General features: G+C 23.1%; 1 pseudogene across 1 annotated transcript; it reads left to right on the top strand.

Annotated features, from left to right (window-relative positions):
• The first annotated feature begins 7,914 nt into the window (after nt 1-7,914).
• Nucleotides 7,915-10,656, top strand: LOC100872595 (uridine-cytidine kinase-like 1; annotated as a pseudogene). Its single transcript, XR_015295219.1, has 10 exons — nt 7,915-7,972; nt 8,040-8,127; nt 8,518-8,687; nt 8,769-8,871; nt 8,953-9,114; nt 9,171-9,215; nt 9,315-9,593; nt 9,665-9,870; nt 9,948-10,132; nt 10,206-10,656. The product of XR_015295219.1 is annotated as a uridine-cytidine kinase-like 1 (transcript).
• The last annotated feature ends 5,740 nt before the right edge of the window (nt 10,657-16,396 follow it).

Raw genomic sequence — 16,396 nt, 5'->3', positions numbered from 1 at the left:
AGACAAACGGTTTGGACGCTATCTTTATATTAGTGGAAGGGTTTTTTTGATTTCTTAAAATTTCGGAGTTTTTAAACCGCTGTATCTCAGTTTCTAGTAGGCCTATTTAGGATTTTTTTAGCTCGTTTCAAGCGCGAAAGTCTCCTCTTTCGAGTAATTTCATTCCATTTTCTGGGAGACAAACGGTTTGGACGCTATCTTTATATTAGTGGAAGGGTTTTTTTGATTTCTTAAAATTTCGGAGTTTTTAAACCGCTGTATCTCAGTTTCTAGTAGGCCTATTTAGGATTTTTTTAGCTCGTTTCAAGCGCGAAAGTCTCCTCTTTCGAGTAATTTCATTCCATTTTCTGGGAGACAAACGGTTTGGACGCTATCTTTATATTAGTGGAAGGGTTTTTTTGATTTCTTAAAATTTCGGAGTTTTTAAACCGCTGTATCTCAGTTTCTAGTAGGCCTATTTAGGATTTCTTTAGCTCGTTTCAAGCGCGAAAGTCTCCTCTTTCGAGTAATTTCATTCCATTTTCTGGGAGACAAACGGTTTGGACGCTATCTTCATAATAGTGGAAGGGTTTTTTTGATTTCTTAAAATTTCGGAGTTTTTAAACCGCTGTATCTCAGTTTCTAGTAGGCCTATTTAGGATTTTTTTAGCTCGTTTCAAGCGCGAAAGTCTCCTCTTTCGAGTAATTTCATTCCATTTTCTGGGAGACAAACGGTTTGGACGCTATCTTTATATTAGTGGAAGGGTTTTTTTGATTTCTTAAAATTTCGGAGTTTTTAAACCGCTGTATCTCAGTTTCTAGTAGGCCTATTTAGGATTTTTTTAGCTCGTTTCAAGCGCGAAAGTCTCCTCTTTCGAGTAATTTCATTCCATTTTCTGGGAGACAAACGGTTTGGACGCTATCTTCAAAATAGTGGAAGGGTTTTTTTGATTTCTTAAAATTTCGGAGTTTTTAAACCGCTGTATCTCAGTTTCTAGTAGGCCTATTTAGGATTTTTTTAGCTCGTTTCAAGCGCGAAAGTCTCCTCTTTCGAGTAATTTCATTCCATTTTCTGGGAGACAAACGGTTTGGACGCTATCTTCAAAATAGTGGAAGGGTTTTTTTGATTTCTTAAAATTTCGGAGTTTTTAAACCGCTGTATCTCAGTTTCTAGTAGGCCTATTTAGGATTTCTTTAGCTCGTTTCAAGCGCGAAAGTCTCCTCTTTCGAGTAATTTCATTCCATTTTCTGGGAGACAAACGGTTTGGACGCTATCTTCAAAATAGTGGAAGGTTTCATCGATGAATATTCAGCTTATTATATGCTTTTCAGGGCCATTATATGCGATAGTTAGTGATGAAGAATTCATTAATGAAATAATTAAGAAAATAAAAGAAAACGATGTAACATCAATTAAAAATCAATAAAAACAGAAAAATTTAATATACAAAAAAATATAACAATTAATTGAACACATAACAATTAATTGAATCAGGAGAAACATAATAATGTTATTTAACATAAGATTCAAAGATGAGAAAAGATTGAAACACAAGTAAGATATTTTATATTGAGATGAACAAAATCTAAAGAGAATTGAAATATAAATTAAGAATAACATAAAGATTAAACAATATGAAAAACCTAAAAATTATAAATAGAATTTAACACATATATTTATTGAATTGAAAAAATATGTATAAAAGTAAAAAATTGTAATTATTTAATACATGTATTTATTGATTTAAAAAAATATGTATAAAAAAAATTTAACTTTGAAATGCATCATTAGTGAATAAAACATTAAAAAAAGGAAATAAAGATTATTTAACTATTATAATATAAAAAGAGATTGAATCATTAGAGGAGAATTAATTCTGAAAATTAAAAAAGATCTAAAAATCTAAAACATTCTAAAAAAGAATTTAACACAAGTATTAATTGAATTACAATATATATATATATATATATGAAATTTAATATTAAAAATTTGCTAAACATAGGTGTTTTCTCTAAACATTTTTCTTGATTTGAATAATATTTCTGTTAAATTCTTCTTTTAATTTAATTTTTTTAGATTTTCATTGAGATTAATTAATTCTTCTATTATGTTTTATTTCTTTTTAATTTATAATGATTAATTCCTATATAATATATTTTTTTTTAAGTTTTACTCATTATTTATGTATTATAATGTTAAATTCTTTTTTCATATGTTGCAATGTATAAAAGAATTTAATTTTAGAAATGATGAATCTAATACAAACGTAAGGGAAGAATATATATAAAATAGATATTAACTATTATAAAATAAAAAAAAATGAAAAACATTAGAGAAGAAGAAATTAATTAAATTTAAAGTTAACAAATTTTAAAGAAACTGTAACTTAAAAAAGAATTTAGAATAAGTAATAATTGATGTAACAAGAAAAATAAAAAAAAAAGAATCTTGATATAATAATTAAGTAATTTTCGCAAAAATTGTTATTAACTTTATAAGTTAACAATAAAATGAACAATAACAAATAAATATATAAAAATTGATAAATCATTGATTAACACATTCGAATATTTTGATAAAATCGGAAAAAGTCATATATTTTCGTTCGTTTTCGGTTCGCACTTGTATAAATAGAAGATGGGCAAGAACAATCATTTCCTATCGAACTCGCATCGCGTTAACATCAAAATTATAATATTTTAACTGAAATTTTATAACATAGAAAATTATTTTTTATTATTTATTCTTATATTTATTATATATATATTCTTTTTTGTTTTTATTTTTATTTTATCTAATTTTTAATTTTTAATTTGCATTAACATCAAATTCTTTATTTTTTTTTTTTACTTTTAATTTTTAAATTTCAATTTTTTTTAAGTTTTTTGTATTTTTTTTTAAATTTTTAATTTGATTATTTTTATTTAATTTTTAATTTTTAATTTTTAATTTTTATTTTAATTTTAATTTACTTTATTTTTTAATTTCTTTTTCAAACTTTAAATATTTGTTTTTTTAATTTTTTTTTAACTTTATTTTATTTTATTTTCAATTCATTTTACCTAATAATTTTTAACTTTTAATTTTTAACTTTTACTTTACTTTTTCTTTAATATTCTAATTTCATTTATACTTATTAATTTTTTATCAATTTTTTAATTTTTAATTTTTATTTTTATTTTAGTTTTAATTAAAATTTTTAATTTTGTTTAACTTTGAATCTTTAATTTTACTTTTCAAATTTTTAATTTGATTTAGATTTTAATTTATAATTTTCTTTCGATTATATTTCAATTATATTTAACATTTAATTTATACTGCTACAATTTATATAATAATTATAATTATTATGTGGATCTCGACGTAGTCACCTCCTTGTTGGTGAAACCCGGTAATTGGCATCAATTTTCATTTTATATTATTTGGTCAAATTATTGCAAATATTACATTAAAAATGTTATATTAGAATTATATTAAAATCATTAGTTTTGAAAACTGATACCAAGCTAAGAACTACACTAGTTTTAAGTTTTTACTTAGTTTAAGTTTAATTTATTATTGTATATTTAACTTGTAAAATTTTAATTATTTTGCGAGAAACTTCGAATATTTATAATTCGCGATATAATTTATTATAATTAATTATAATCTAAATTTTGATAGTGAACAATTATAATGTAAATTTTCCAAATTAATACTTCATAAACATTTTTGAATATTAAAAAGTATCACAGCAGTATTTTCTTAAATAAATGTTTGAAAGAAGAAAGAAAAAGAAGGAAAAATATCAAAGCATATTTTACTTCTTTTCTTATCCTATCCCTCTCTATTAATACAATTTTATTTTCAGTAAATTTTTGTAATTGTGCGCAATGCAATCAGTAGAGTCAGTGTTTGCTTCCATAAAAGTTTTTTTAAATTCTTTAATGAATAATGCGAAATTAGAATCAGGGTTTGCTCACCGAATTTAATTTAATCGCGTTAAAAAATTATGTGTTTAAATAATTCGTCAGTGTTTCTCTCAAGAAAATAAGGCGGTTATCCATCACGCGAAGAGATAATTATTTTTCATTTTATTTAAATTCTTATTTTTTTATTTTAATATAAAATCGTTAGATTTTTAATTTTTAAATTTAGAATTTTTACATCAGATTCTTAATTTTTATTTTAATTAAAGTACATTAGAATTTCAAATTTTATTTTACTATTAATATTAGTTTAGTAGAGTTTCATCTTTTTTTTGTTTCAATTTTTTCAAACAATAAATATACAAACATAAAAAGAAAATATAAAATAAATGTTAACTATTATAAAATAAAGAAAAATGAAAAATATGAAAAAAAAATTAATTAAACTTAAAGTTAAGAAAATCTAAGAGAATTGAAACTTAAAAAAAAAATTTAGAATAAATATTAATTGAAATAAAAAGAAAAATAAAAAAAAGTACTTAACATAATAAAATAAGTTAATTCAATAAAATTGCAATATATAAAAGAAGAATTTAATATTGTAAATTTGATAAGATAAGATAATATAAAAACAATTAAATAAAAGAATAAAATTTATTAAATTTAAATATGTAACATTTAAATGTTAAATTTTTTTTATGTTGCAGTTTTGTTAGATTTATTTAATTATTATGTTAAATTTCTTGTTTTTTATTCTTATTCAATTAATTCTTATGTTATATTTATTTTTGATGTTTCATATCTTTTAAATTTTTTTAACTTTTGGAAAAATTAATTTCTTTCTTTATGTTATTCTTTTTTTTTTATTTTATAATATATATAATAATTACTTCACAACTATAATAGTTTAACTTCTATATTATATTCTCTTCTTATGTTTGTACATTTATTCATTTACATATTATGACATTAAATTCTATGTTGCAATATAAAAAAAGAATTTAATTTTTTAATATGTAATATATAAATAATGAATAAAGCATAAAAAGAAAATATAATATAAAAATTAATTAAACTACAATATAAAAAAAGGAACATAAAAATAGAATTTAACACAAATGTAATCTAAATTAAAATAAAAAATCAATTAAATTTATCAAATATACAATATTAAATTAAATTAAAATATAATCTTAAATGCAACCTTAAATTAAATTAAATTATTAAACTCTTTCTTTATATGTTGCATTTTATTAGATTTATTTAATTATTATGTTATATTCCTTTTTTTTATTTTTCTTTCTATTTCAATTAATATTTATTCTAAATTCTTTTTTAAGTTTCAATTATTTTAGATTTTTTTAAGAATAAATTTCTTTATTTTTTGAGAATAAATTCTTTTCAATGTTTCAATGTCTTTTCATTTTATGATAGTTAACTTTTATGTTATATTCTTTTTTTATGTTTATATATTTATTATAATAATAAATATATTTATTTGCAACAATTAATAAATAAAAATTATGTAAATCTAAAAAAGTTGCAACATATAAAAAAAATTTAATATTTTCGTATACAAATAATAAGTAAAACATAAAAGGAAATATATAATAGAATTAAATATTATATAATAAAAAGAGTTGAGACATAGAAGAAATTAATCAATCATAAAATTAAAAAAATCTAAAAAAACCAAAACATCAAAAATGAATTTAACATATATATTAATTAAATTGGGAAAAAACATAACAAAAGAAATTTAACATAGTAATTAAATATACTATACTCTATATTAGATTTATTCTAATAAAAGATATAATAGAGGAATAAATAACATAGAAAACATACGAGTATTAAGAAAAATGCTTTAGGAAAAAAAATTTGTAAAATATGTATGTGAGAATTATCTATTAATTATTTATTATTATTAAATATTATTAATTACTATAATGAATAAAAAAACAAAAAAATTTAGAATATTATGTTTCTATTATATTTTAAAATAAATAAATTTAAAAAAACCTTATTATATTTGCATGAAAGTTATTGAATTCTCTTAATTGCCATGATATATGCAATAAAATTATTAACTTTTAAAAATATCCCGTTTTCGAAGTTCCAATCAAATGGTAATATCACATAAAATTCAAATCTAGTATAATAATGGTTACGCAAACATATATTATTTAAATGATGATAATTTGTAATAAATTGTAATAATTTGTAATTTGTTAATAATTTATAATGAAGTTTGATAACCATAATATAATGTTTTATCAATAAAAATTTTACTTAATTACATATTTTTGCCGATGAAACGCAACTTGTCATCACGATTTTCAATTGTAGATTAATGACATACAACGCACAATGATGCACTCTGATTGGTTTTGTCACTAGACTTTAAAATGGCTTTCTAATTGGTTGAAGTGAATTGTATCACTTCAACCACGCGAAAATTAAAGTATAATTAAAAATATTTAAATTTATTAGATTAAAAATGTAATAAGAAGAAATTATTGTTACAATATAATTTAATATAAAAGTAGTCCAAAGAAATGATTGAAATATAAGAAATATTACATTTAAAATAAAAATTGATTAAATCTGAAAAATATATAATACAAATATACATATATATATATATATATATATATATATATATATATATATATTGTAATATAATATTTTACCATTTATTTTTTTTTCTTTATATATTATTTTATATATAAATGATTTTTAAATACTTAAAAAAAATCATATTTAAATATTATTTTAAAAAATATTAAATGAAAAAAATTATAATTTTATTTTTGGATTTTATAGAATTTATAATATATAATAATCTATAATTAATTTTTATCATAATTTATTATGAATTACTATTGAATCGTAATCGATTCTAAAATAAAATTTGAAAGAAAATGAGAATTAATCTATATAAAATGCATAATAATATTTTTTTTTAATTTTAAAACTTATTTTATTAAAATAATTACGGAATAAAAGTTTATATCTAATATTTGCTTCATAAAAATAATTTGTAATTAAAAAATATATTTAATACTTAATAGTTAAATATAGTTAATAGGAGCCATTTCAATTATCTATTCTATAATTAATTAACTTACCTGTTTTATAATTTATATAAATATAATCACATATGTATTTTATATATGTTCTTAAAATTTTATAACAAAATATTTATTCTATTTTTTATTTATAATTTTGTATATTGAATTTTTTTTAATTATTATTAATAATACAATTTTATTCCGAATCATATCAGTAACATTGAAAATGATACTAAAATGATGATCTTATTTCGGATACATGGGATAAAAAAATATATTAAATATTAAATCTATTCCATATTTCGTCTATGATTAAGGCATGAAATAAAAAATACATCGAATGTTACATCTATATAATGCTTCATTAATGTTTTTTCAGACCAAGAATTGTTTTTACCAAGAATTTGGATTTTTCATCCCAAATTTTGAAATTATGTAAAATTCTTGGAAATTTTCTAATTTCTAGCACAATTACACAAATTAAATTTAAAACATATAATCTCTTAAGATAGTTCTTTCTATTAATTTATATAGATATAGATTAACCATTGATAAAATATAGTGTAGATTCATTATTTAATATATTTTTCTGATTTTCCATAAATAAGTTACACAATAGATTTATTACTATATATAAGTGGTGATAAAAAATCTCTACATATGTCATCTATCATATGAATTCTTACATTAAGAATAGTGGAAGATTAAAAAGTCTAGATTCTTGGTTCTAACAATACGATTCAATAAAACACTTGCCATTTCATCCTCTACTTTTATTTGATTATCGTGTGAATTACATCACTGAATAATATTAATTTTTCCACCACTTTCAATGTGGGAATTTATGCGGCAAACCTAGATACATAACAGAAAGTAGTTTTGTGAATTGTAGTTTTGCAGCGTCATTTACCATATGCCGTGAATGCACTCTAATTTGTATCATACGTGATAGAAAACATAGCAGCTAAAATACAGTATTTTGATCCACCAAGTTTGGCAAGTTCAGAAAGGTAATAGTATTTCATTTCACTATATATTTTATCAATTACAATGTATATTGAATTTTATGTAATTTAGTGATAATGAAGTTTGTTTGAATGAAAAAGAAATTTTCCTTGTTGACGAATTATGCGAAGATATTAGTCTCCGAGACCATCTTCTACAGGTGAATTTTTTTTATTTAAATTCACTTCTTCTAACATAAATTTTTTTATTTGAGTTTCTTACTTATTTTGGTGATTAAATAAGTGATATATTAATTACTTACAGAATTATTGATTTGGAGTACTTGTGTTTGGCAAACAGGATGTACTTGGTTTACTGAAGTAGAGTCGTTTTATAATTTGAAGAAATCAGTTAGAACTTCCCAAAGTACTTTTATCCTTTACCATATCATCTATAGATTAAAATAATTTTTATTCTTAATTTTTATTAAGTTTTGTTTTGATTATTTATATATCTTTTTAATTTAATCAATTTTTAATTTAACACAATCTTTTAAAAATAAATTAATTTTAAAAATAAATTAAAAGAGTTATTTTTTTTTGTTTGTTAAGTTCACAGAGATCACCTAGATTGAGGAGACAACTTTAACGTAGTTTATCTCAGTTTAGCAAAAAACTTCTGCAGAATCTATTCTTAGAAATAAATCAAGAACAATATACATAGCTGGTAAGCCACTATGGTATAATTCAGCTGGTCAACAAGTAGAACTTTTTATAATTAGTTGGTAACAATAAAAATATATATATTATTTTAAAAGAAAATTATACATATGATGTTAACTGATAATATTATGATTTTTAGGTATTTGTGGAGGTAGTGCATCTGGAAAAACAACAGTTGCAACAAAAATTAGAATCTCTAGATGTACCTTGAGTAACATTCCTTAGTACGGATTTATTTTATAAAATATGAAAAATTTGTTATAAGTACTATTCTTTAAAACTAAATGCAAATAAACAATAACATATTTATTTTTTTTTGTTATAGGTATTAAATGAAAAACATTATAAAACGACTACACATAATGAATATAAATCTGACGCTTTTGATATTGAGTTGATTAAAAAAACATTAGCGTTTGAAAGAAGGTAGAATAGTGGAAGTTCCTATCTATAATTTTGTAACGCATTGTAGAGAAAGTAAAACTGTATGTTGATATTGGTAAAAATATTATATGTATTATATTATTTTACGTTTTTAAAGAAAACAACACATGATGCCAATGTGATTATATATGAGGGAATATTCATTCATTCAATATTAACGTTTTGAAGCCGACCTACTGTCAGGAAAGCAGAATGAGAGGGATTAAATACGTAAGATATGAAAGTAAAAATCAAATTACCATTGATCTACTTCCTTCGATTGGTGAAGATTTGCGACATGAAGGTGTTTGTTGATACTGATGCTAATATGAGGCTTGTTCGGAGATTATAGAGATTATAGTAGAGATATATCTCAAAGAGGAAGAAACTTGGAAGGTGTATTAAAGCAGTATAGTATTATGGTACAACCTGCTTTTTATTATTATATATCTCCATTAATGGTATACGCGGATATTATTGTGCCTCGTGGCGGAGATAACAAAATCGCGATAGAACTCATGTGCATAAACAACTTCAATTGGTAAAATTAACGGTTTCTTAGATGTTGATATCTTTTATTCATTATTTACTTATCATCATTTCCTATTCTAGAGAGATTTCAAACTCAGAAAAAAATTAACTCATTCTTATATCGGTCAGCCACCTTCTCTCTCTGTCTGCTTCCAGATACACCTCAGATAAAGGGCTTACACACATTTCTAAGAAACAAGGAAACATACAGAGATGAATTTATATTTTATTTTAAGCATCTGATACATTTAGTTATTGAATACGCACTATTTCTTTTATCTTTCGAGGTAATATATCAGTGAAATATGAACAAAATGAGATTTTATTATTTAAATTATATATTTATATAATTATATATTTATAGGATGTAATAGTAGAAACACCACAATGAGTATTATATAATGAAAAATGTGCTGCTATGAATAAAATATGCGGGTTTTCATTTTGCGTGCGGATGAAACGATGGAACAAGCTGTCAAAGATATATGCAAAGATATTAAAATAGGAAAAATATTTATCCAAACGAATCAACAGACTGGAAAGCCAGAAGTAAGTGTACCTTTATAAAATTCTTCATTTTCATTAAAATATTAATATAAAAATTATCGCAATATTTTTTCAGCTTCATTATCTACGATTGCCAAAAGATATTAAAGATTATAAAGTAATACTGATGGATGCAACAGTAGCAACAGATACTGCTGCTATTATGGCTATTCGAGTCCTATTGGATCACGATGTTACAGAAGAAAACGTATTGTTTGTATCTCTACTTATGGCAGAATTTGGCGTGCATTCGATTGCTTATACATTTCCGCGCGTAAAGATCGTAACATCTGCCTTGGATCCTGTGATAAATGAGAAGTTTTATGTATTGTCCAGTATCGATAATTTTGGAGACCGATATTTTGGAACCGAACCATCTTCGATCGATGATTACAGTACAGTTGATCTCACTTTTCAGTTTCCTCAAAGCTATTAATCTGTTATTATACAAAATACAGTAATCTCATATTACCTCTAATAAAATTTGTGTTATTAAGAAACTTATGCGGTATTCAATATCGATTGTTTATTACATTTTAATCCATTTTACTATGTGATTAAAGTAATGTTGTATCGATATTAGAACCAATAGTACCTCCTTGTGCGCTTATACCTGTACTGCATAATTGTCTGTAACTTCGAGCACTTGCTCTACAGGAATGGCGCCAAGAATCCAAATGACCAGAACTGGGATTACTCGACAGTCCCAAAAGATATGTGATTAATCTATCCAGAGCGGCCAAATCTTCGCTCGTACTGCCAGAACCTTCCAGTAAATTGAAACCATTAGATATAGCTTGTTCTTTTTGTTCAGTATTTGTACCATTACTGGTGTGAAGTCCAAATTTTGGTGTAAACTATATGAAAAACAATCTTATGTTTATGTTATAATAATATAAATAATATATATAATAATTACATTGATTAGAAATTTTACGTTACCTCTGGACCATGTTGATCATAACTTGATCTTTGGACTTTGCGGAATGTTTCATCATCTATAGCTTCACGCACCGCTTGATTTAACGTTTACTCTAGCACGCGTTGTTTTGTTTTACTTAATCCACCGTAAAAACTGATAAAGATTTTATTTATTTTTTCATTAAATTGAAATTATAAATATTGTACGACTTTAAATAAAATTTTTATATATGGAAATTTTGAATTGAATCTATTTTTTTAAGATATCTTGATTTTCTTTTACTTATATTAGAAATATATAGAAGTTAGAAAATATAGCGTTTATGATGCGAAAAATTTTAATTAACTGGAATCTAAAGAACTGTTATCTCGTGAAATATTTTTATCACGAACCAAGCGAATATCATGTTCCCAAAAACGACGTAGTTCTGGAGCAGCTACTTAATCTAAATAGAAACCACGCATTTAATCTCAAAGGAAATAATAATACTTATATTTCCAATCATTTATTCTATTTTATCATTAAATAAATTTTATCCCAATAGATTTATATTAACTAATGAATTATTTTTATTAAAAAACTCTTCCTAATTTAACTATTTTATCATTAATATTCCTCTATTTATATTGATCGTTTAAAACATAAAAGAAATGAAACTACGTAATAAATAACTTACATATTCATTATAGATATTAAATCTTCTAATCTTCTATCCCTATTAATTATATTTATTTACATAATCATGAGACACGATCTGAAATTATCAAGAAATCTGCATTCTATAAGTAGATAATTTATTGCTCACCTTAAGCACGATGATCGTGGTGATAAAGATACACATTACGTTAACAAAGGTTAGGCACGCGCTGATTATGCAATTATATAAGAATTCGACGGGTAGGTAATCAGTATATACGTAGACATATAAGATGTTGTAATTGGTATAGGATTCTCATTTCGTATGCGGCATTTTAATCGGTCGATAAATTAACCATATATATCCAAGCAAAAACCTATATAAAATAAAACCTATGAGAATAAATTTCATCGATTGTTACAGTCAGATTAACAACCATCCATTAATCAATCTCTGATGGAATGAGAACGCCCCACTCTATTGCCGACATCATATCTATCTTCCCTCGCAAATTATTCTGTCTGTTTGTGACGATAGCTATCCAATTTCGATATTTTTCATGCGAATATATATGTATATTTCGACTCATGATCGGATATGTGAATAATAAACGGGTAACAAAAAACTCAAATTTTTGAGTCGATTGATAAAAAATATTTTTATTTTATTTTATTTTTTTTATTTTTATTCTTCTGTTATATTTATGGTTATTGTTTTGTACTTACGCAATTTACTATCGGTGTAATAATAAAGAAGTTGATATAGCAACTCCAATTAAGGGACCACTGCTTCCTTGCAACAATGTCACAGCTACACTTGTACCTGATGGGAAAGCCCATCCAGAAGGATCTATAATTTCCTCGGCAAGAAAATATATAATTCATGTGAATCTTCATTATTTTATTTTTCTTATTTATCTCTTTAGTTTTACATACAGAATTTAATATCATTATTTAATAGTGAAAACGTATCTATCTTTCATCTCATCGGTTGGCCAGTCGTTGTAACCCTAAAACATTTCCATGGTACCAAGAATGAGACCGAAGATGAAGCCAAAGAATATAGAGAGGAATATAAGGAATAAAAGACTTTTTAGACCAATAAATTGAAAATTCTATCTATGACGGTTCCGAAGGTTAAGGACATCACAGAATCCTTAATAATATTTAAAAAAAAATTAATTATTATAATCAATTAATAATTATAATCAAAGTTTAATTAAGATGGAATTTTACTATTAAGACACTAACATTGCAGTCACAATATTGATCGCACTATATGAATTTATTTAATATTAATTATATTTTACTATTGACCGGGCAGTGTAACCAATAAATAAAACATACGGATTTGGAGAAATAAATATATTTATTTACACGCAATTGCGCGTATCTGCTCACGGAACATGAGGAATGAAGAATTTGTATCGAGGAAAAACAAATATATACCAATTGAATGAAATAGTAATGCTGCTGACAACATTCAATCAGAAATAAAATTTCAGTGAAAGTTTAAATTCTATATATCATTTATATTTTGTCTAATTCATTTATATTAATTATTCATTTTAATGTTTTGTACTTTATTTATGTGCTCTTAATTTATTTAATTTTTATTGTATTTAATTTTGTAGTTTTAGGTAGATCTCGATAGATCTCGAGTCATCTCCTCGTGGTGAGATCTGGTAATTGACATTTTCCAAAATTTTTCATTTTAAAATTTTCTCTTAAAAAGAATAATACATGAAAAATAATTTATTAACATAATTCAATAATTTTCATAATATTTTTTTCTTCTTCTTTGGAAAAGAAAGTTAAGAATTACGCTTTAATCTATTCTTCTACGTTCTACTTAATTTAATGAGCTTTCGTATTTTTTTCCTTTTTTCTATTACATTTACTTTTTATGTATTTATTTAATTTTTATCTTAAATTATTTTATTGCGTCATTAATTCTCCCAAATTCGATTAATTTTTATTGGTAATTAATTTTTGTGTTTAATTCTTATTATATTTTTTCGTAATATTACGGATATTTATAGGATTTCAATGTATAGGAAACTATAACATTATATCATATTATATAATGTTTCAATTTTCGCGCGGTTAAATAAATAAATTTGCGCCATTTCAACCAATCAAAAACATATATATATATGTTTTCCTATTCAGAACTTTATTATATATATACTATAGTAAAGTTGTACTATATATATATATTATATTATATTATTTATAGCGCATAGCGTCATTTCTTTTTTGTCAAAAATCATCGCGACAAGATATATTGCCAGTGCGAGTAATCTTTCAATTACGCGATAACTACTTAATTCTATCTATTTTTGGTAATTAACAATGGATTCTACTAAATATTGTAACAATAAAATTAATTAATATTCCGAGTTTTTTATGCTTTTTCCTTTGATCCACAGTTTTATTGTTGAGGTTACTGATATTACTCGTATTGCACATATTATGAACTTTTCAGTCAAGATTTCAATGGTTATTGTTTATTTTAATATAATTTTAATTTATAAAATAGTCCACAGCATATGAATAATCTGTAATGGTTTTTCACGTAAAATGGCATTTAAAATAGTAATATATTAATACAATTAAAAAATTGAATAATTATAGTTGAATCGAAAATTAATATCACAGAAATATAAATTTAGTTTTAGTTTTTAAAAATATTTTTGTAATCAATTATTACGTTTACCATCTTAATATATTATTAAAGACGTGATAAAACAATAAAAATAATAAAGACCTTCTTTATTAATAATAAAGATATCAATCTTTTATCGTAATAAATTATTAATAAATGTTAAAAATTGCTGAATTATTGGTCGTTATACTAGATAAATCAAATTTGGCGCAATCGGTAGAAAACGTACGTTTTCGTCCATCTTCGTGACAATGGCAGCGGTCTTCTATATATACGATGCGATACAGCGTACATTTCTTAACGATCTCACATGTCGAGAAGATCGGTGATATTTTAACTAAATTTTTATAATATCGAGAACATTTTTAAATCATTTATTATGAATAAATAAAATTTATTTAATATTACTGTCATATATGTTTTATTTTTTAATTAATATTTACTTATCTCTTCTTTTATTTAATCATTTGCAAATGTATTTATTTAAATATTTATTTTTGATGTATTTCTTAAGTATTATAAATTTATAAAGTCTTATAAATTTCATTTATTTATTCACTTATTCTTTTGTTTCTTTTATTTCGACATTTATTTCTTCTTCTTTTTTTTTAATTTATATTTCATTTTAATTTTAAATTTTGTTTATTTATTCATTGTTTATTTATTGTTTCATCTATTCATTTCTAAATTTATTTCTTGATTTATTCCTTAATTTATAATAAGTTTTACTTATTAGCTCTTTTATCTATTTTACACTTATTTCTTGATTTATTTTTTTTTTTAATTTATAGTTTAATGTTGGTCTCGATATAGTTACCTCTTCGCTGGAGAGACGCGAATTAGCATCGGTTCCCAATTCTTTTATTCAAAATTTTGTCCACGAAAAAAGAAAATATTTCATTAAAATATTTCTAAAATATTATAGAAATATTTCATCATTCCATCATTATGATGGAAATCGATCGCAAGCCAAGAACACCACATGCACTCCAATTTAAACTTTGCATGATTAATCATTAGATGAACTCAATTATTAGAATGAACTTCATGTAAAATTTATATGATATTTTGAGCGTTCTCCTAGTATGCAACTTTTGATATAAATTAATTATATAATTTCTTTTTTTCGTTTTAAGTGAAATGAAAATATTTTTGTTGCGCGTTATAAATTTAAGATTTACATTACTATTAAAGTATAAATTAAGATAGAAGTACATAACATTAAGATATAAATTAAGCCTCGTTGTTGTCACGACGTGAAATTAATTATCAGCGACAAATTGCTATTTTAATACACTAATTTAAATAATCATTTTATTCCGAATTAATTTTTCTTTTCTTAATTTTTTATATTTATTTAATTTTTATTTCTTATTTTTTCTTCTTCTATTTTTTCACAATTTATTTAACATTAATTATTAGTTATTTTAATTATCAATTATTTATGTTTTACATTGTTCTTTTTCATTTATATTAATTATTAATTTTAATTTTAGTTTCGTACTTATTATGTGCTTTATGTGTTCGTAATTTATTTAATTTTTGTTGCATTTAATTTTTTAGTGTTAGATGGGTCTCGATGCATAGTCACTTCCTCGTAGTGAGACCTGAAAATTGATATCGATTTTCATAGATTACTCTTTGAAAAATTTTCGAAGGAAATTTTCGAAGGAAATTTTTCAAAGATAAATTTTTCAAAAATTGATATCAAGCTAAGAATTACGCAGTGCCTACAGTCTAATTTAGAAAATTGTGCCAATTTTCCTTTGGATAATTTGGTCGTCTAAATTGGACTACAAGTACCACTTTATTAAACCCCCATCGGGAGTATCGTGAGATCGTCGCTGGATCATCGTGAGATGCGTGCATCTTTTTTTAGTTTTAAGTTATGTTAAGATTATAAAATACATAGATTAAGTTTATTGCGGGCACATTTCATACAAAAACATATTCTCTAACTTCATGCGAAATATATATAAGGAATATACTCTTTATATTCCTTAGTTTATCGATTTTATTATTTTATTATATATATTATAAC

The sequence above is a fragment of the Apis florea genome, unplaced genomic scaffold, assembly GCF_048593485.1.
Source record: "Apis florea isolate Af1SG1 unplaced genomic scaffold, ASM4859348v1 contig_2272_pilon, whole genome shotgun sequence".
In the NCBI taxonomy this organism is placed as follows: domain Eukaryota; kingdom Metazoa; phylum Arthropoda; class Insecta; order Hymenoptera; family Apidae; genus Apis; species Apis florea.
This window is presented reverse-complemented; position numbering and strand designations above follow the sequence as displayed.